General features: G+C 39.1%; 14 non-coding genes across 14 annotated transcripts; 7 read left to right on the forward strand and 7 right to left on the reverse strand.

Annotated features, from left to right (window-relative positions):
* The first annotated feature begins 960 nt into the window (after positions 1-960).
* On the forward strand, positions 961-1032 carry TRNAQ-UUG (transfer RNA glutamine (anticodon UUG)). Its single transcript has one exon. It is a non-coding gene; the product is annotated as a tRNA-Gln (tRNA).
* Positions 1033-1913: 881 nt separating this feature from the next.
* On the reverse strand, positions 1914-1985 carry TRNAQ-CUG (transfer RNA glutamine (anticodon CUG)). Its single transcript has one exon. It is a non-coding gene; the product is annotated as a tRNA-Gln (tRNA).
* A 259-nt stretch (positions 1986-2244) lies between these two features.
* On the forward strand, positions 2245-2316 carry TRNAQ-UUG (transfer RNA glutamine (anticodon UUG)). Its single transcript has one exon. It is a non-coding gene; the product is annotated as a tRNA-Gln (tRNA).
* Positions 2317-3229: 913 nt separating this feature from the next.
* On the reverse strand, positions 3230-3301 carry TRNAQ-CUG (transfer RNA glutamine (anticodon CUG)). The gene has a single exon. It is a non-coding gene; the product is annotated as a tRNA-Gln (tRNA).
* Positions 3302-5680: 2379 nt separating this feature from the next.
* TRNAQ-UUG (transfer RNA glutamine (anticodon UUG)) lies at positions 5681-5752 on the forward strand. Its single transcript has one exon. It is a non-coding gene; the product is annotated as a tRNA-Gln (tRNA).
* Positions 5753-7904: 2152 nt separating this feature from the next.
* Positions 7905-7976, reverse strand: TRNAQ-CUG (transfer RNA glutamine (anticodon CUG)). Its single transcript has one exon. It is a non-coding gene; the product is annotated as a tRNA-Gln (tRNA).
* A 2380-nt stretch (positions 7977-10356) lies between these two features.
* Positions 10357-10428, forward strand: TRNAQ-UUG (transfer RNA glutamine (anticodon UUG)). Its single transcript has one exon. It is a non-coding gene; the product is annotated as a tRNA-Gln (tRNA).
* Positions 10429-11309: 881 nt separating this feature from the next.
* Positions 11310-11381, reverse strand: TRNAQ-CUG (transfer RNA glutamine (anticodon CUG)). Its single transcript has one exon. It is a non-coding gene; the product is annotated as a tRNA-Gln (tRNA).
* A 1229-nt stretch (positions 11382-12610) lies between these two features.
* Positions 12611-12682, reverse strand: TRNAQ-CUG (transfer RNA glutamine (anticodon CUG)). The gene has a single exon. It is a non-coding gene; the product is annotated as a tRNA-Gln (tRNA).
* Positions 12683-15053: 2371 nt separating this feature from the next.
* On the forward strand, positions 15054-15125 carry TRNAQ-UUG (transfer RNA glutamine (anticodon UUG)). Its single transcript has one exon. It is a non-coding gene; the product is annotated as a tRNA-Gln (tRNA).
* Positions 15126-16006: 881 nt separating this feature from the next.
* On the reverse strand, positions 16007-16078 carry TRNAQ-CUG (transfer RNA glutamine (anticodon CUG)). The gene has a single exon. It is a non-coding gene; the product is annotated as a tRNA-Gln (tRNA).
* Positions 16079-16337: 259 nt separating this feature from the next.
* TRNAQ-UUG (transfer RNA glutamine (anticodon UUG)) lies at positions 16338-16409 on the forward strand. The gene has a single exon. It is a non-coding gene; the product is annotated as a tRNA-Gln (tRNA).
* Positions 16410-17322: 913 nt separating this feature from the next.
* TRNAQ-CUG (transfer RNA glutamine (anticodon CUG)) lies at positions 17323-17394 on the reverse strand. Its single transcript has one exon. It is a non-coding gene; the product is annotated as a tRNA-Gln (tRNA).
* A 2371-nt stretch (positions 17395-19765) lies between these two features.
* TRNAQ-UUG (transfer RNA glutamine (anticodon UUG)) lies at positions 19766-19837 on the forward strand. Its single transcript has one exon. It is a non-coding gene; the product is annotated as a tRNA-Gln (tRNA).
* The last annotated feature ends 76 nt before the right edge of the window (positions 19838-19913 follow it).

Raw genomic sequence — 19913 nt, forward strand, 5'->3', positions numbered from 1 at the left:
ATTTACAGTTCTATTTGGGATTCACCGCCTTTTCATAAACTGAGTACTCTTCCGGAGTATTTCTAACTTATGTAGGTGTTTTGGGGGTGTTACGTGCCTTTGTATGACTGCTGCAAACCACTTGATATTAGACATTGATTGGAAACGACATAAAAAATCCTGACACATATTGTAAGCGGACATAAAATGACCTATATTAGCTAATATAAGTAAACAGACATCACTCCCCCCTCCCCACAAAAAGGGATGTATGCGTACACAAAAAATAAAAATGAAAAACAAGCAACTACTGCAGTTAAAATCTAAAAATGTTAATTCAGTTACATGATCATGACTCGGAAGGGGAAGTTAAAAAGTAAAAAAACACACGGTAGGAGAGAGGTTAGCTTTACCTGCCATGAGGGAGGAAGAGGTCTTCCAAGCACTGTTGTGTATGTTGGTCAATCCCTCTGAAACGCAAAAGGGATGTGCACATAGAAATCAAAGCAGAGTCATCCAGAGAGACTATTTAATTCTTTTTTTTTTCAAATTCTCAAAAGGAAGCTGCTATCAAATTGAACTATTCATCACAGCCACTGCTAGGAAATCTATGTGCATAAAATGACAATACACCCAAAGGAAAACAAAATATAGCTATAACATGTCAGATTACTAAATTCAGAGTCCAGCCTACTAACCATTAGACCATGGAACCTAAATACTTCCGCAAATGCTGAACTTCATTATGCCAAAACAGAGGCAGTCAGAAACAATATTTAATATTGCTTAATCATATGCCTCAAGAGGAAGAATTTGATCTACGTGCTCTATAAAGCACAGAGATTGCTATAGCACAACGTCAATCAACAACATCGCTGTGTTTGTATGATATCAGTCAATTGGGACTATGAATCTGTAAAAATTGTAAATGTGCTCTATATTGCCATTTCTGATTCAACGCTCTCAGGTGCATCTTGCAAGGGTTCCATGGTGTAATGGTTAGCACTTCGGACTTTGAATCCAACGATCCGAGTTCAAGTCTCGGTGGGACCGTTATCTTGCTCTTACACTCCATTTTCTAATTTCTCAAATTACAATTCAACAGAGTTAATATTCAGAAGTTCAGTCGACTCTCTCTGCACGACATTACATTTAAATGCACTTTGGTGCCTGATACCAATACAGTGATGCAACTACATATCGTTAATGTACAATCCCTAAGGTCAATCAGAGTGGGCACCCAGATATCTCTCAGAAACATTTTCCACAGATGAATAATGTCCAACCTTAACTCTATGAAAAGAAAAATGTACACACTATGTGCAGTAGATTCTCTGCTCACTGGAACATGCAGAAACAACATTGATGTGAAAAGATTGGAAAAAGCCCTATTTTATTAACATTAAAAAATGTTATACAATTATTTTGGTGAATCATATTCACTTTCACAATCATTCCTATGTTTCAAGCAATTTGATGGTCTTATTAAATGTGTAAAAAATGTAATTCTTTGAGTTGACAAACTGTATGGAGAGCAAACTTTTTATAACTTACAAGAGTTATGAGTTCTAGAAAGTAGTGCATTTACTGATCAAGTGCCATTGTTTAAATGTACTTACTTTATTTGGATCACACCTTTCTCGAAAGAAGAAATAAACTCTAAATTATCAGGAAACAATTCAACTGATTTTAGGGGCCTCCTGGGCTTTCAATGCAAATCGCTGAGATCAAAAGCCAGTTTAATAGCCATTATACCTTGGAGCTTTGGAGATATGAGAGTGGGCAGTTTCTTTGTGGCAAAAGAGAGTCATCCCCAGAAACTATTAATATTCTTTGGTCAAAGAAGACTGCCATCAAAGTGGGCTGTAAAGCAAAGCTATTGCTGTTATATCTATCTGCAAATGAAAGGCAACTCTAAAAGAGAAGCAGCCCCAAGGTCCCACCGAGACTTGAACTCGCATCGCTGGATTCAGAGTCCAGAGTGCTAACCATTACACCATGGAACCCACATATTCAGTAGCATGATGCACTTCATTCTGGAAAAACAGAGCACATCAGAGAAAATATGTAATATTCCTATATCATTAGACTCCAGAGGAAGAATTTGATCCAAATGAGACATGAAGCCAATACTTTGCGATTGCACAGCATCCAACAGCAACAGTGCTGCTTCGATATAATATCAGTAAACGGTTACTATAGGTCAGTAAAAATCTTGACTGTGCCCTATATTCTCATTGCCCTTATGAAGCTCTGCTCAACAAGGGTTCCATGGTGTAATGGTTAGCACTTTGGACTTTGAATCCAGCGATCCGAGTTCAAGTCTCGGTGGAACCTCTCTCTTGCTCTAACACACTTTGTCTCCTTGTTGTCTTAAATTATAGGCCAAAGATAGTAATATTCATAAGGTTAGTGGTGTAGGGTATTCATTTTCGCTCTCACTCTCTGGCATAAAATTTCATAAAAATCCACTTTTGTGCCTAGCACCTTAACCTTTATGCATTTTTTTTAAATGTATGAACAGTGAGGTCATTCTGAGTCGATGGGCAGATCTGCATCGGAAACATACATAAAAGATTTGAAATTTTCAAACTTAACTCAATGTTAAGAAACATGCTCAATCTGTGACCCAATGGATTCTCTTTTTACTTGAAGATGCAGCAACAACATTAATAATACCATTTTGGGAAAAGCAGCTCTATTGTATCGCCATTCTCTTTCAAAATTGTTAAAGGGTTAATCCTATGAAAAGCGACCACATTCAGAATCAATGATATTAATCAAGCGTCTTAACAGCCTTTACATGTTTGTAAAATAAAGGTATCAGTTTGAGATGAAAAATAGAACGAAGAACACACTTTTCTTAATTCACAAAAGGCCTGAGGTGTATAAATACTGTTTGTACCGACCAAGGGCCCATTCGTGAATGTACTTACTTTAGTTGGATCATATCTTTCTTCAAAGAAGACATCCACAATAAACCATAAGGGAAAGGTTTGACTGATGGTAAACTCTTACAGAGATTTGAATGCAAATTATTGGATTCAACCTCCAGGGTGCTACCATTACACCATGGGTCTTTCACACCACAGAAAGTGGTGGGTTTCATTGTGGCTAAAGAGCGTCATCCATGGAAAATCTTTCTTTTTTTAAATGCACCCAGGGAATAATGCTATGAAAGTGGGCGACACAGCAGCGTCATTGCTATTAAAACAAGACACTGAGAGGAAAACAAACACAGTAATTCCCAAGGTCCCACCGAGATTTGAACTCGGATCGCTGGATTCAGAGTCCAGAGTGCTAACCATTACACCATGGAACCTACATACTTAGTGACATGATGAACGTCATTGCAGCAAAAAAAGAGCCTTTTAGAGAATGTATGCAATATTCTTTTATCTTATGCCTCCAGAGGAAGAATCCTATCCAAATGAGCTGTAAAGCAAAGAGTTTGCTATTGCGCAACAACCAACTAAACAGTTCCACATTTGCATAATATCCGTGGGCTAGGAATATGAGTTTGTTAAAATGATGCATGAGATCTCGATTCTCATTTCTGTTACAACTCTGTCAGGTTGCACCAGCAAGGGGCCCATGGTGTAATGGTTAGCAAAGAACATTACTGAAGGGCCCCTCGGCCAGCCAGAAAGCCAAAATGGAGAGAACGGGCATGAACTGGTTGTGAATGAGCTTCAAAATGCGTTCACAGGTAATTGAACTGGTGATCTCCTCAGTTTATACACCTGGAACTTCTGTCAATAGCAACAGTCGGCAGCTGGGTTGCCAGACATTTCGTCGAAAAAAATTTGTCGACAGGACAATTGGTCGAAACCATTTGGTCGAAAACCAAATGGTCGAATTGCTTTGTTTTTTATTTTCACATTTTTTTTGGGGGGGGGGTTTGGGGGGTCCCCCCAACCCCCTTTTTTTCTAAAACCCCCTTTTTTTCCATAAACTACAACCTAAAAAATATATATATAAATAAATAAAAAAATCGACCATTTGGCTTTCGACCAAATTACGTCGACCAAATGTCTTTCGACGAAATGTCTTTCGACGAAATGTCCGGACAGCGGCAGCTGGTCTGTGTCAGTAATGGCAATTTGATTTTGCCATTTTCACAACTCCCTAATAAATGAACAAAATGTTCCATTTGTAGGCACAGTTACATGCTATGGTATGTATACCATGCTTAATAACCACCATAGGAGGCTCAGAGCACCATCCGCATTCTTACGTACAAAACATGTAAGGAAATAATCAGATCTTTTGCTCTGCAGGAGTCAGGCTTCTTTAAAGCCTGACAAAGTGGCAGAGTGCCATTGTAAACTGAGGCATGATGAAACCATGCCCAAGAACCCAGGCAGGTTAAACCCTTCCACTCATGCCCCTAGGCCCCGAACGTCCACGAATGGCCAGGTTCTATAGACAGGGCAGCTGGCATGGATTATGGACACTTTTAACATAGGGTGGTTTTTCAACCTTATCTCCTCTGGGAGCAAAGCGCTGGACAGGGTTTCCTGTACGTTTTTGAGGTTCGCAGGGATCTATGTGTGGATGTTTCTTGGTGTGAAAAGCATGACACCTTTTGGGGTGACACCAGGCTCTTCTGGGAGTTAATTTGCATAATCTCTACTTTCTATTTTATGTGACATGGGCTGCAGTTACATTGTTCTGTTAATAGAGGGCAACACACAGGTCATAGTTCCAAACAGGGGTGCACAGTCTGCTTGCTAGCTTACATTTACAGTTCTATTTGGGATTCACCGCCTTTTCATAAACTGAGTACTCTTCCGGAGTATTTCTAACTTATGTAGGTGTTTTGGGGGTGTTACGTGCCTTTGTATGACTGCTGCAAACCACTTGATATTAGACATTGATTGGAAACGACATAAAAAATCCTGACACATATTGTAAGCGGACATAAAATGACCTATATTAGCTAATATAAGTAAACAGACATCACTCCCCCCTCCCCACAAAAAGGGATGTATGCGTACACAAAAAATAAAAATGAAAAACAAGCAACTACTGCAGTTAAAATCTAAAAATGTTAATTCAGTTACATGATCATGACTCGGAAGGGGAAGTTAAAAAGTAAAAAAACACACGGTAGGAGAGAGGTTAGCTTTACATGCCATGAGGGAGGAAGAGGTCTTCCAAGCACTGTTGTGTATGTTGGTCAATCCCTCTGAAACGCAAAAGGGATGTGCACATAGAAATCAAAGCAGAGTCATCCAGAGAGACTATTTAATTATTTTTTTTTCAAATTCTCAAAAGGAAGCTGCTATCAAATTGAACTATTCATCACAGCCACTGCTAGGAAATCTATGTGCATAAAATGACAATACACCCAAAGGAAAACAAAATATAGCTATAACATGTCAGATTACTAAATTCAGAGTCCAGCCTACTAACCATTAGACCATGGAACCTAAATACTTCCGCAAATGCTGAACTTCATTATGCCAAAACAGAGGCAGTCAGAAACAATATTTAATATTGCTTAATCATATGCCTCAAGAGGAAGAATTTGATCTACATGCTCTATAAAGCACAGAGATTGCTATAGCACAACGTCAATCGACAACATCGCTGTGTTTGTATGATATCAGTCAATTGGGACTATGAATCTGTAAAAATTGTAAATGTGCTCTATATTGCCATTTCTGATTCAACGCTCTCAGGTGCATCTTGCAAGGGTTCCATGGTGTAATGGTTAGCACTTCGGACTTTGAATCCAACGATCCGAGTTCAAGTCTCGGTGGGACCGTTATCTTGCTCTTACACTCCATTTTCTAATTTCTCAAATTACAATTCAACAGAGTTAATATTCAGAAGTTCAGTCGACTCTCTCTGCACGACATTACATTTAAATGCACTTTGGTGCCTGATACCAATACAGTGATGCAACTACATATCGTTAATGTACAATCCCTAAGGTCAATCAGAGTGGGCACCCAGATATCTCTCAGAAACATTTTCCACAGATGAATAATGTCCAACCTTAACTCTATGAAAAGAAAAATGTACACACTATGTGCAGTAGATTCTCTGCTCACTGGAACATGCAGAAACAACATTGATGTGAAAAGATTGGAAAAAGCCCTATTTTATTAACATTAAAAAATGTTATACAATTATTTTGGTGAATCATATTCACTTTCACAATCATTCCTATGTTTCAAGCAATTTGATGGTCTTATTAAATGTGTAAAAAATGTAATTCTTTGAGTTGACAAACTGTATGGAGAGCAAACTTTTTATAACTTACAAGAGTTATGAGTTCTAGAAAGTAGTGCATTTACTGATCAAGTGCCCTTGTTTAAATGTACTTACTTTATTTGGATCACACCTTTCTCGAAAGAAGAAATAAACTCTAAATTATCAGGAAACAATTCAACTGATTTTAGGGGCCTCCTGGGCTTTCAATGCAAATCGCTGAGATCAAAAGCCAGTTTAATAGCCATTATACCTTGGAGCTTTGGAGATATGAGAGTGGGCAGTTTCTTTGTGGCAAAAGAGAGTCATCCCCAGAAACTATTAATATTCTTTGGTTAAAGAAGACTGCCATCAAAGTGGGCTGTAAAGCAAAGCTATTGCTGTTATATCTATCTGCAAATGAAAGGCAACTCTAAAAGAGAAGCAGCCCCAAGGATTCAGAGTCCAGAGTGCTAACCATTACACCATGGAACCCACATATTCAGTAGCATGATGCACTTCATTCTGGAAAAACAGAGCACATCAGAGAAAATATGTAATATTCCTATATCATTAGACTCCAGAGGAAGAATTTGATCCAAATGAGACATGAAGCCAATACTTTGCGATTGCACAGCATCCAACAGCAACAGTGCTGCTTCGATATAATATCAGTAAACGGTTACTATAGGTCAGTAAAAATCTTGACTGTGCCCTATATTCTCATTGCCCTTATGAAGCTCTGCTCAACAAGGGTTCCATGGTGTAATGGTTAGCACTTTGGACTTTGAATCCAGCGATGGTGGAACCTCTCTCTTGCTCTAACACACTTTGTCTCCTTGTTGTCTTAAATTATAGGCCAAAGATAGTAATATTCATAAGGTTAGTGGTGTAGGGTATTCATTTTCGCTCTCACTCTCTGGCATAACTTTTCATAAAAATCCACTTTTGTGCCTAGCACCTTAACCTTTATGCATTTTTTTTAAATGTATGAACAGTGAGGTCATTCTGAGTCGATGGGCAGATCTGCATCGGAAACATACATAAAAGATTTGAAATTTTCAAACTTAACTCAATGTTAAGAAACATGCTCAATCTGTGACCCAATGGATTCTCTTTTTACTTGAAGATGCAGCAACAACATTAATAATACCATTTTGGGAAAAGCAGCTCTATTGTATCGCCATTCTCTTTCAAAATTGTTAAAGGGTTAATCCTATGAAAAGCGACCACATTCAGAATCAATGATATTAATCAAGCGTCTTAACAGCCTTTACATGTTTGTAAAATGAAGGTATCAGTTTGAGATGAAAAAAAGAACGAAGAACACACTTTTCTTAATTCACAAAAGGCCTGAGGTGTATAAATACTGTTTGTACCGACCAAGGGCCCATTTGTGAATGTACTTACTTTAGTTGGATCATACCTTTCTTCAAAGAAGACATCCACAATAAACCATAAGGGAAAGGTTTGACTGATGGTAAACTCTTACAGAGATTTGAATGCAAATTATTGGATTCAACCTCCAGGGTGCTACCATTACACCATGGGTCTTTCACACCACAGAAAGTGGTGGGTTTCATTGTGGCTAAAGAGCGTCATCCATGGAAAATCTTTCTTTTTTCAAATGCACCCAGGGAATAATGCTATGAAAGTGGGCGACACAGCAGCGTCATTGCTATTAAAACAAGACACTGAGAGGAAAACAAACACAGTAATTCCCAAGGTCCCACCGAGATTTGAACTCGGATCGCTGGATTCAGAGTCCAGAGTGCTAACCATTACACCATGGAACCTACATACTTAGTGACATGATGAACGTCATTGCAGCAAAAAAAGAGCCTTTTAGAGAATGTATGCAATATTCTTTTATCTTATGCCTCCAGAGGAAGAATCCTATCCAAATGAGCTGTAAAGCAAAGAGTTTGCTATTGCGCAACAACCAACTAAACAGTTCCACATTTGCATAATATCCGTGGGCTAGGAATATGAGTTTGTTAAAATGATGCATGAGATCTCGATTCTCATTTCTGTTACAACTCTGTCAGGTTGCACCAGCAAGGGGCCCATGGTGTAATGGTTAGCAAAGAACATTACTGAAGGGCCCCTCGGCCAGCCAGAAAGCCAAAATGGAGAGAACGGGCATGAACTAGTTGTGAATGAGCTTCAAAATGCGTTCACAGGTAATTGAACTGGTGATCTCCTCAGTTTATACACCTGGAACTCCTGTCAATAGCAACAGTCGGCAGCTGGGTTGCCAGACATTTCGTCGAAAAGAATTTGTCGACAGGACAATTGGTCGAAACCATTTGGTCGAAAACCAAATGGTCGAATTGCTTTGTTTTTTATTTTCACATTTTTTTTGGGGGGGGGGGTTTGGGGGGTCCCCCCAACCCCCTTTTTTTCTAAAAACCCCTTTTTTTCCGTAAACTACAACCTAAAAAATATATATATAAATAAATAAAAAAATCGACCATTTGGCTTTCGACCAAATTACGTCGACCAAATGTCTTTCGACGAAATGTCTTTCGACGAAATGTCCGGACAGCGGCAGCTGGTCTGTGTCAGTAATGGCAATTTGATTTTGCCATTTTCACAACTCCCTAATAAATGAACAAAATGTTCCATTTGTAGGCACAGTTACATGCTATGGTATGTATACCATGCTTAATAACCACCATAGGAGGCTCAGAGCACCATCCGCATTCTTACGTACAAAACATGTAAGGAAATAATCAGATCTTTTGCTCTGCAGGAGTCAGGCTTCTTTAAAGCCTGACAAAGTGGCAGAGTGCCATTGTAAACTGAGGCATGATGAAACCATGCCCAAGAACCCAGGCAGGTTAAACCCTTCCACTCATGCCCCTAGGCCCCGAATGGCCACGAACAGCCAGGTTCTATAGACAGGGCAGCTGGCATGGATTATGGACACTTTTAACATAGGGTGGTTTTTCAACCTTATCTCCTCTGGGAGCAAAGCGCTGGACAGGGTTTCCTGTACGTTTTTGAGGTTCGCAGGGATCTATGTGTGGATGTTTCTTGGTGTGAAAAGCATGACACCTTTTGGGGTGACACCAGGCTCTTCTGGGAGTTAATTTGCATAATCTCTACTTTCTATTTTATGTGACATGGGCTGCAGTTACATTGTTCTGTTAATAGAGGGCAACACACAGGTCATAGTTCCAAACAGGGGTGCACAGTCTGCTTGCTAGCTTACATTTACAGTTCTATTTGGGATTCACCGCCTTTTCATAAACTGAGTACTCTTCCGGAGTATTTCTAACTTATGTAGGTGTTTTGGGGGTGTTACGTGCCTTTGTATGACTGCTGCAAACCACTTGATATTAGACATTGATTGGAAACGACATAAAAAATCCTGACACATATTGTAAGCGGACATAAAATGACCTATATTAGCTAATATAAGTAAACAGACATCACTCCCCCCTCCCCACAAAAAGGGATGTATGCGTACACAAAAAATAAAAATGAAAAACAAGCAACTACTGCAGTTAAAATCTAAAAATGTAAATTCAGTTACATGATCATGACTCGGAAGGGGAAGTTAAAAAGTAAAAAAACACACGGTAGGAGAGAGGTTAGCTTTACATGCCATGAGGGAGGAAGAGGTCTTCCAAGCACTGTTGTGTATGTTGGTCAATCCCTCTGAAACGCAAAAGGGATGTGCACATAGAAATCAAAGCAGAGTCATCCAGAGAGACTATTTAATTCTTTTTTTTTCAAATTCTCAAAAGGAAGCTGCTATCAAATTGAACTATTCATCACAGCCACTGCTAGGAAATCTATGTGCATAAAATGACAATACACCCAAAGGAAAACAAAATATAGCTATAACATGTCAGATTACTAAATTCAGAGTCCAGCCTACTAACCATTAGACCATGGAACCTAAATACTTCCGCAAATGCTGAACTTCATTATGCCAAAACAGAGGCAGTCAGAAACAATATTTAATATTGCTTAATCATATGCCTCAAGAGGAAGAATTTGATCTACATGCTCTATAAAGCACAGAGATTGCTATAGCACAACGTCAATCGACAACATCGCTGTGTTTGTATGATATCAGTCAATTGGGACTATGAATCTGTAAAAATTGTAAATGTGCTCTATATTGCCATTTCTGATTCAACGCTCTCAGGTGCATCTTGCAAGGGTTCCATGGTGTAATGGTTAGCACTTCGGACTTTGAATCCAACGATCCGAGTTCAAGTCTCGGTGGGACCGTTATCTTGCTCTTACACTCCATTTTCTAATTTCTCAAATTACAATTCAACAGAGTTAATATTCAGAAGTTCAGTCGACTCTCTCTGCACGACATTACATTTAAATGCACTTTGGTGCCTGATACCAATACAGTGATGCAACTACATATCGTTAATGTACAATCCCTAAGGTCAATCAGAGTGGGCACCCAGATATCTCTCAGAAACATTTTCCACAGATGAATAATGTCCAACCTTAACTCTATGAAAAGAAAAATGTACACACTATGTGCAGTAGATTCTCTGCTCACTGGAACATGCAGAAACAACATTGATGTGAAAAGATTGGAAAAAGCCCTATTTTATTAACATTAAAAAATGTTATACAATTATTTTGGTGAATCATATTCACTTTCACAATCATTCCTATGTTTCAAGCAATTTGATGGTCTTATTAAATGTGTAAAAAATGTAATTCTTTGAGTTGACAAACTGTATGGAGAGCAAACTTTTTATAACTTACAAGAGTTATGAGTTCTAGAAAGTAGTGCATTTACTGATCAAGTGCCCTTGTTTAAATGTACTTACTTTATTTGGATCACACCTTTCTCGAAAGAAGAAATAAACTCTAAATTATCAGGAAACAATTCAACTGATTTTAGGGGCCTCCTGGGCTTTCAATGCAAATCGCTGAGATCAAAAGCCAGTTTAATAGCCATTATACCTTGGAGCTTTGGAGATATGAGAGTGGGCAGTTTCTTTGTGGCAAAAGAGAGTCATCCCCAGAAACTATTAATATTCTTTGGTTAAAGAAGACTGCCATCAAAGTGGGCTGTAAAGCAAAGCTATTGCTGTTATATCTATCTGCAAATGAAAGGCAACTCTAAAAGAGAAGCAGCCCCAAGGTCCCACTGAGACTTGAACTCGGATCGCTGGATTCAGAGTCCAGAGTGCTAACCATTACACCATGAAACCCACATATTCAGTAGCATGATGCACTTCATTCTGGAAAAACAGAGCACATCAGAGAAAATATGTAATATTCCTATATCATTAGACTCCAGAGGAAGAATTTGATCCAAATGAGACATGAAGCCAATACTTTGCGATTGCACAGCATCCAACAGCAACAGTGCTGCTTCGATATAATATCAGTAAAAGGTTACTATAGGTCAGTAAAAATCTTGACTGTGCCCTATATTCTCATTGCCCTTATGAAGCTCTGCTCAACAAGGGTTCCATGGTGTAATGGTTAGCACTTTGGACTTTGAATCCAGCGATGGTGGAACCTCTCTCTTGCTCTAACACACTTTGTCTCCTTGTTGTCTTAAATTATAGGCCAAAGATAGTAATATTCATAAGGTTAGTGGTGTAGGGTATTCATTTTCGCTCTCACTCTCTGGCATAACTTTTCATAAAAATCCACTTTTGTGCCTAGCACCTTAACCTTTATGCATTTTTTTTAAATGTATGAACAGTGAGGTCATTCTGAGTCGATGGGCAGATCTGCATCGGAAACATACATAAAAGATTTGAAATTTTCAAACTTAACTCAATGTTAAGAAACATGCTCAATCTGTGACCCAATGGATTCTCTTTTTACTTGAAGATGCAGCAACAACATTAATAATACCATTTTGGGAAAAGCAGCTCTATTGTATCGCCATTCTCTTTCAAAATTGTTAAAGGGTTAATCCTATGAAAAGCGACCACATTCAGAATCAATGATATTAATCAAGCGTCTTAACAGCCTTTACATGTTTGTAAAATGAAGGTATCAGTTTGAGATGAAAAATAGAACGAAGAACACACTTTTCTTAATTCACAAAAGGCCTGAGGTGTATAAATACTGTTTGTACCGACCAAGGGCCCATTCGTGAATGTACTTACTTTAGTTGGATCATACCTTTCTTCAAAGAAGACATCCACAATAAACCATAAGGGAAAGGTTTGACTGATGGTAAACTCTTACAGAGATTTGAATGCAAATTATTGGATTCAACCTCCAGGGTGCTACCATTACACCATGGGTCTTTCACACCACAGAAAGTGGTGGGTTTCATTGTGGCTAAAGAGCGTCATCCATGGAAAATCTTTCTTTTTTCAAATGCACCCAGGGAATAATGCTATGAAAGTGGGCGACACAGCAGTGTCATTGCTATTAAAACAAGACACTGAGAGGAAAACAAACACAGTAATTCCCAAGGTCCCACCGAGATTTGAACTCGGATCGCTGGATTCAGAGTCCAGAGTGCTAACCATTACACCATGGAACCTACATACTTAGTGACATGATGAACGTCAGTGCAGCAAAAAAAGAGCCTTTTAGAGAATGTATGCAATATTCTTTTATCTTATGCCTCCAGAGGAAGAATCCTATCCAAATGAGCTGTAAAGCAAAGAGTTTGCTATTGCGCAACAACCAACTAAACAGTTCCACATTTGCATAATATCCGTGGGCTAGGAATATGAGTTTGTTAAAATGATGCATGAGATCTCGATTCTCATTTCTGTTACAACTCTGTCAGGTTGCACCAGCAAGGGGCCCATGGTGTAATGGTTAGCAAAGAACATTACTGAAGGGCCACTCGGCCAGCCAGAAAGCCAAAATGGAGAGAACGGGCATGAACTGGTTGTGAATGAGCTTCAAAATGCGTTCACAGGTAATTGAACTGGTGATCTCCTCAGTTTATACACCTGGAACTCCTGTCAATAGCAACAGTCGGCAGCTGGGTTGCCAGACATTTCGTCGAAAAAAATTTGTCGACAGGACAATTGGTCGAAACCATTTGGTCGAAAACCAAATGCTCGAATTGCTTTGTTTTTTATTTTCACATTTTTTTTGGGGGGGGGGTTTGGGGGGGTTCCCCCCAACCCCCTTTTTTTCTAAAAACCCTTTTTTTTCCCTAAACTACAACCTAAAAAATATATATATAAATAAATAAAAAAAACGAACATTTGGCTTTCGACCAAATTACGTCGACCAAATGTCTTTCGACGAAATGTCTTTCGACGAAATGTCCGGACAGCGGCAGCTGGTCTGTGTCAGTAATGGCAATTTGATTTTGCCATTTTCACAACTCCCTAATAAATGAACAAAATGTTCCATTTGTAGGCACAGTTACATGCTATGGTATGTATACCATGCTTAATAACCACCATAGGAGGCTCAGAGCACCATCCGCATTCTTACGTACAAAACATGTAAGGAAATAATCAGATCTTTTGCTCTGCAGGAGTCAGGCTTCTTTAAAGCCTGACAAGGTGGCAGAGTGCCATTGTAAACTGAGGCATGATGAAACCATGCCCAAGAACCCAGGCAGGTTAAACCCTTCCACTCATGCCCCTAGGCCCCGAACGGCCAGGTTCTATAGACAGGGCAGCTGGCATGGATTATGGACACTTTTAACATAGGGTGGTTTTTCAACCTTATCTCCTCTGGGAGCAAAGCGCTGGACAGGGTTTCCTGTACGTTTTTGAGGTTCGCAGGGATCTATGTGTGGATGTTTCTTGGTGTGAAAAGCATGACACCTTTTGGGGTGACACCAGGCTCTTCTGGGAGTTAATTTGCATAATCTCTACTTTCTATTTTATTTGACATGGGCTGCAGTTACATTGTTCTGTTAATAGAGGGCAACACACAGGTCATAGTTCCAAACAGGGGTGCACAGTCTGCTTGCTAGCTTACATTTACAGTTCTATTTGGGATTCACCGCCTTTTCATAAACTGAGTACTCTTCCGGAGTATTTCTAACTTATGTAGGTGTTTTGGGGGTGTTACGTGCCTTTGTATGACTGCTGCAAACCACTTGATATTAGACATTGATTGGAAACGACATAAAAAATCCTGACACATATTGTAAGCGGACATAAAATGACCTATATTAGCTAATATAAGTAAACAGACATCACTCCCCCCTCCCCACAAAAAGGGATGTATGCGTACACAAAAAATAAAAATGAAAAACAAGCAACTACTGCAGTTAAAATCTAAAAATGTAAATTCAGTTACATGATCATGACTCGGAAGGGGAAGTTAAAAAGTAAAAAAACACACGGTAGGAGAGAGGTTAGCTTTACATGCCATGAGGGAGGAAGAGGTCTTCCAAGCACTGTTGTGTATGTTGGTCAATCCCTCTGAAACGCAAAAGGGATGTGCACATAGAAATCAAAGCAGAGTCATCCAGAGAGACTATTTAATTCTTTTTTTTTCAAATTCTCAAAAGGAAGCTGCTATCAAATTGAACTATTCATCACAGCCACTGCTAGGAAATCTATGTGCATAAAATGACAATACACCCAAAGGAAAACAAAATATAGCTATTACATGTCAGATTACTAAATTCAGAGTCCAGCCTACTAACCATTAGACCATGGAACCTAAATACTTCCGCAAATGCTGAACTTCATTATGCCAAAACAGAGGCAGTCAGAAACAATATTTAATATTGCTTAATCATATGCCTCAAGAGGAAGAATTTGATCTACATGCTCTATAAAGCACAGAGATTGCTATAGCACAACGTCAATCGACAACATCGCTGTGTTTGTATGATATCAGTCAATTGGGACTATGAATCTGTAAAAATTGTAAATGTGCTCTATATTGCCATTTCTGATTCAACGCTCTCAGGTGCATCTTGCAAGGGTTCCATGGTGTAATGGTTAGCACTTCGGACTTTGAATCCAACGATCCGCGTTCAAGTCTCGGTGGGACCGTTATCTTGCTCTTACACTCCATTTTCTAATTTCTCAAATTACAATTCAACAGAGTTAATATTCAGAGGTTCAGTCGACTCTCTCTGCACGTCATTACATTTAAATGCACTTTGGTGCCTGATACCAATACAGTGATGCAACTACATATCGTTAATGTACAATCCCTAAGGTCAATCAGAGTGGGCACCCAGATATCTCTCAGAAACATTTTCCACAGATGAATAATGTCCAACCTTAACTCTATGAAAAGAAAAATGTACACACTATGTGCAGTAGATTCTCTGCTCACTGGAACATGCAGAAACAACATTGATGTGAAAAGATTGGAAAAAGCCCTATTTTATTAACATTAAAAAATGTTATACAATTATTTTGGTGAATCATATTCACTTTCACAATCATTCCTATGTTTCAAGCAATTTGATGGTCTTATTAAATGTGTAAAAAATGTAATTCTTTGAGTTGACAAACTGTATGGAGAGCAAACTTTTTATAACTTACAAGAGTTATGAGTTCTAGAAAGTAGTGCATTTACTGATCAAGTGCCCTTGTTTAAATGTACTTACTTTATTTGGATCACACCTTTCTCGAAAGAAGAAATAAACTCTAAATTATCAGGAAACAATTCAACTGATTTTAGGGGCCTCCTGGGCTTTCAATGCAAATCGCTGAGATCAAAAGCCAGTTTAATAGCCATTATACCTTGGAGCTTTGGAGATATGAGAGTGGGCAGTTTCTTTGTGGCAAAAGAGAGTCATCCCCAGAAACTATTAATATTCTTTGGTCAAAGAAGACTGCCATCAAAGTGGGCTGTAAAGCAAAGCTATTGCTGTTATATCTATCTGCAAATGAAAGGCAACTCTAAAAGAGAAGCAGCCCCAAGGTGCCACCGAGACTTGAACTCGGATCGCTGGATTCAGAGTCCAGAGTGCTAACCATTACACCATGGAACCCACATATTCAGTAGCATGATGCACTTCATTCTGGAAAAACAGAGCACATCAGAGAAAATATGTAATATTCCTATATCATTAGACTCCAGAGGAAGAATTTGATCCAAATGAGACATGAAGCCAATACTTTGCGATTGCACAGCATCCAACAGCAACAGTGCTGCTTCGATATAATATCAGTAAACGGTTACTATAGGTCAGTAAAAATCTTGACTGTGCCCTATATTCTCATTGCCCTTATGAAGCTCTGCTCAACAAGGGTTCCATGGTGTAATGGTTAGCACTTTGGACTTTGAATCCAGCGATCCGAGTTCAAGTCTCGGTGGGACCTCTTTCTTGCTCTAACACACTTTGTCTCCTTGTTGTCTTAAATTATAGGCCAAAGATAGTAATATTCATAAGGTTAGTGGTGTAGGGTATTCATTTTCGCTCTCACTCTCTGGCATAACTTTTCATAAAAATCCACTTTTGTGCCTAGCACCTTAACCTTTATGCATTTTTTTTAAATGTATGAACAGTGAGGTCATTCTGAGTCGATGGGCAGATCTGCATCGGAAACATACATAAAAGATTTGAAATTTTCAAACTTAACTCAATGTTAAGAAACATGCTCAATCTGTGACCCAATGGATTCTCTTTTTACTTGAAGATGCAGCAACAACATTAATAATACCATTTTGGGAAAAGCAGCTCTATTGTATCGCCATTCTCTTTCAAAATTGTTAAAGGGTTAATCCTATGAAAAGCGACCACATTCAGAATCAATGATATTAATCAAGCGTCTTAACAGCCTTTACATGTTTGTAAAATGAAGGTATCAGTTTGAGATGAAAAATAGAACGAAGAACACACTTTTCTTAATTCACAAAAGGCCTGAGGTGTATAAATACTGTTTGTACCGACCAAGGGCCCATTCGTGAATGTACTTACTTTAGTTGGATCATACCTTTCTTCAAAGAAGACATCCACAATAAACCATAAGGGAAAGGTTTGACTGATGGTAAACTCTTACAGAGATTTGAATGCAAATTATTGGATTCAACCTCCAGGGTGCTACCATTACACCATGGGTCTTTCACACCACAGAAAGTGGTGGGTTTCATTGTGGCTAAAGAGTGTCATCCATGGAAAATCTTTCTTTTTTCAAATGCACCCAGGGAATAATGCTATGAAAGTGGGCGACACAGCAGCGTCATTGCTATTAAAACAAGACACTGAGAGGAAAACAAACACAGTAATTCCCAAAGTCCCACCGAGATTTGAACTCGGATCGCTGGATTCAGAGTCCAGAGTGCTAACCATTACACCATGGAACCTACATACTTAGTGACATGATGAACGTCATTGCAGCAAAAAAAGAGCCTTTTAGAGAATGTATGCAATATTCTTTTATCTTATGCCTCCAGAGGAAGAATCCTATCCAAATGAGCTGTAAAGCAAAGAGTTTGCTATTGCGCAACAACCAACTAAACAGTTCCACATTTGCATAATATCCGTGGGCTAGGAATATGAGTTTGTTAAAATGATGCATGAGATCTCGATTCTCATTTCTGTTACAACTCTGTCAGGTTGCACCAGCAAGGGGCCCATGGTGTAATGGTTAGCAAAGAACATTACTGAAGGGCCCCTCGGCCAGCCAGAAAGCCAAAATGGAGAGAACGGGCATGAACTAGTTGTGAATGAGCTTCAAAATGCGTTCACAGGTAATTGAACTGGTGATCTCCTCAGTTTATACACCTGGAACTCCTGTCAATAGCAACAGTCGGCAGCTGGGTTGCCAGACATTTCGTCGAAAAAAATTTGTCGACAGGACAATTGGTCGAAACCATTTGGTCGAAAACCAAATGGTCGAATTGCTTTGTTTTTTATTTTCACATTTTTTTTGGGGGGGGGGTTTGGGGGGTCCCCCCAACCCCCTTTTTTTCTAAAAACCCCTTTTTTTCCGTAAACTACAACCTAAAAAATATATATATATAAATAAATAAAAAAATCGACCATTTGGCTTTCGACCAAATTACGTCGACCAAATGTCTTTCGACGAAATGTCTTTCGACGAAATGTCCGGACAGCGGCAGCTGGTCTGTGTCAGTAATGGCAATTTGATTTTGCCATTTTCACAACTCCCTAATAAATGAACAAAATGTTCCATTTGTAGGCACAGTTACATGCTATGGTATGTATACCATGCTTAATAACCACCATAGGAGGCTCAGAGCACCATCCGCATTCTTACGTACAAAACATGTAAGGAAATAATCAGATCTTTTGCTCTGCAGGAGTCAGGCTTCTTTAAAGCCTGACAAAGTGGCAGAGTGCCATTGTAAACTGAGGCATGATGAAACCATGCCCAAGAACCCAGGCAGGTTAAACCCTTCCACTCATGCCCCTAGGCCACGAACGGCCAGGTTCTATAGACAGGGCAGCTGGCATGGATTATGGACACTTTTAACATAGGGTGGTTTTTCAACCTTATCTCCTCTGGGAGCAAAGCGCTGGACAGGGTTTCCTGTACGTTTTTGAGGTTCGCAGGGATCTATGTGTGGATGTTTCTTGGTGTGAAAAGCATGACACCTTTTGGGGTGACACCAGGCTCTTCTGGGAGTTAATTTGCATAATCTCTACTTTCTATTTTATGTGACATGGGCAGCAGTTACATTGTTCTGTTAATAGAGGGCAACACACAGGTCATAGTTCCAAACAGGGGTGCACAGTCTGCTTGCTAGCTTACATTTACAGTTCTATTTGGGATTCGACGCCTTTTCATAAACTGAGTACTCTTCCGGAGTATTTCTAACTTATGTAGGTGTTTTGGGGGTGTTACGTGCCTTTGTATGACTGCTGCAAACCACTTGATATTAGACATTGATTGGAAACGACATAAAAAATCCTGACACATATTGTAAGCGGACATAAAATGACCTATATTAGCTAATATAAGTAAACAGACATCACTCCCCCCTCCCCACAAAAAGGGATGTATGCGTACACAAAAAATAAAAATGAAAAACAAGCAACTACTGCAGTTAAAATCTAAAAATGTAAATTCAGTTACATGATCATGACTCGGAAGGGGAAGTTAAAAAGTAAAAAAACACACGGTAGGAGAGAGGTTAGCTTTACATGCCATGAGGGAGGAAGAGGTCTTCCAAGCACTGTTGTGTATGTTGGTCAATCCCTCTGAAACGCAAAAGGGATGTGCACATAGAAATCAAAGCAGAGTCATCCAGAGAGACTATTTAATTCTTTTTTTTTCAAATTCTCAAAAGGAAGCTGCTATCAAATTGAACTATTCATCACAGCCACTGCTAGGAAATCTATGTGCATAAAATGACAATACACCCAAAGGAAAACAAAATATAGCTATAACATGCCAGATTACTAAATTCAGAGTCCAGCCTACTAACCATTAGACCATGGAACCTAAATACTTCCGCAAATGCTGAACTTCATTATGCCAAAACAGAGGCAGTCAGAAACAATATTTAATATTGCTTAATCATATGCCTCAAGAGGAAGAATTTGATCTACATGCTCTATAAAGCACAGAGATTGCTATAGCACAACGTCAATCGACAACATCGCTGTGTTTGTATGATATCAGTCAATTGGGACTATGAATCTGTAAAAATTGTAAATGTGCTCTATATTGCCATTTCTGATTCAACGCTCTCAGGTGCATCTTGCAAGGGTTCCATGGTGTAATGGTTAGCACTTTGGACTTTGAATCCAACGATCCGAGTTCAAGTCTCGGTGGGACCGTTATCTTGCTCTTACACTCCATTTTCTAATTTCTCAAATTACAATTCAACAGAGTTAATATTCAGAAGTTCAGTCG

Source organism: Ambystoma mexicanum, chromosome 5p (genome assembly GCF_040938575.1).
Source record: "Ambystoma mexicanum isolate Mex_15411 chromosome 5p, UKY_AmexF1_1, whole genome shotgun sequence".
In the NCBI taxonomy this organism is placed as follows: Eukaryota; Metazoa; Chordata; class Amphibia; order Caudata; family Ambystomatidae; genus Ambystoma; species Ambystoma mexicanum.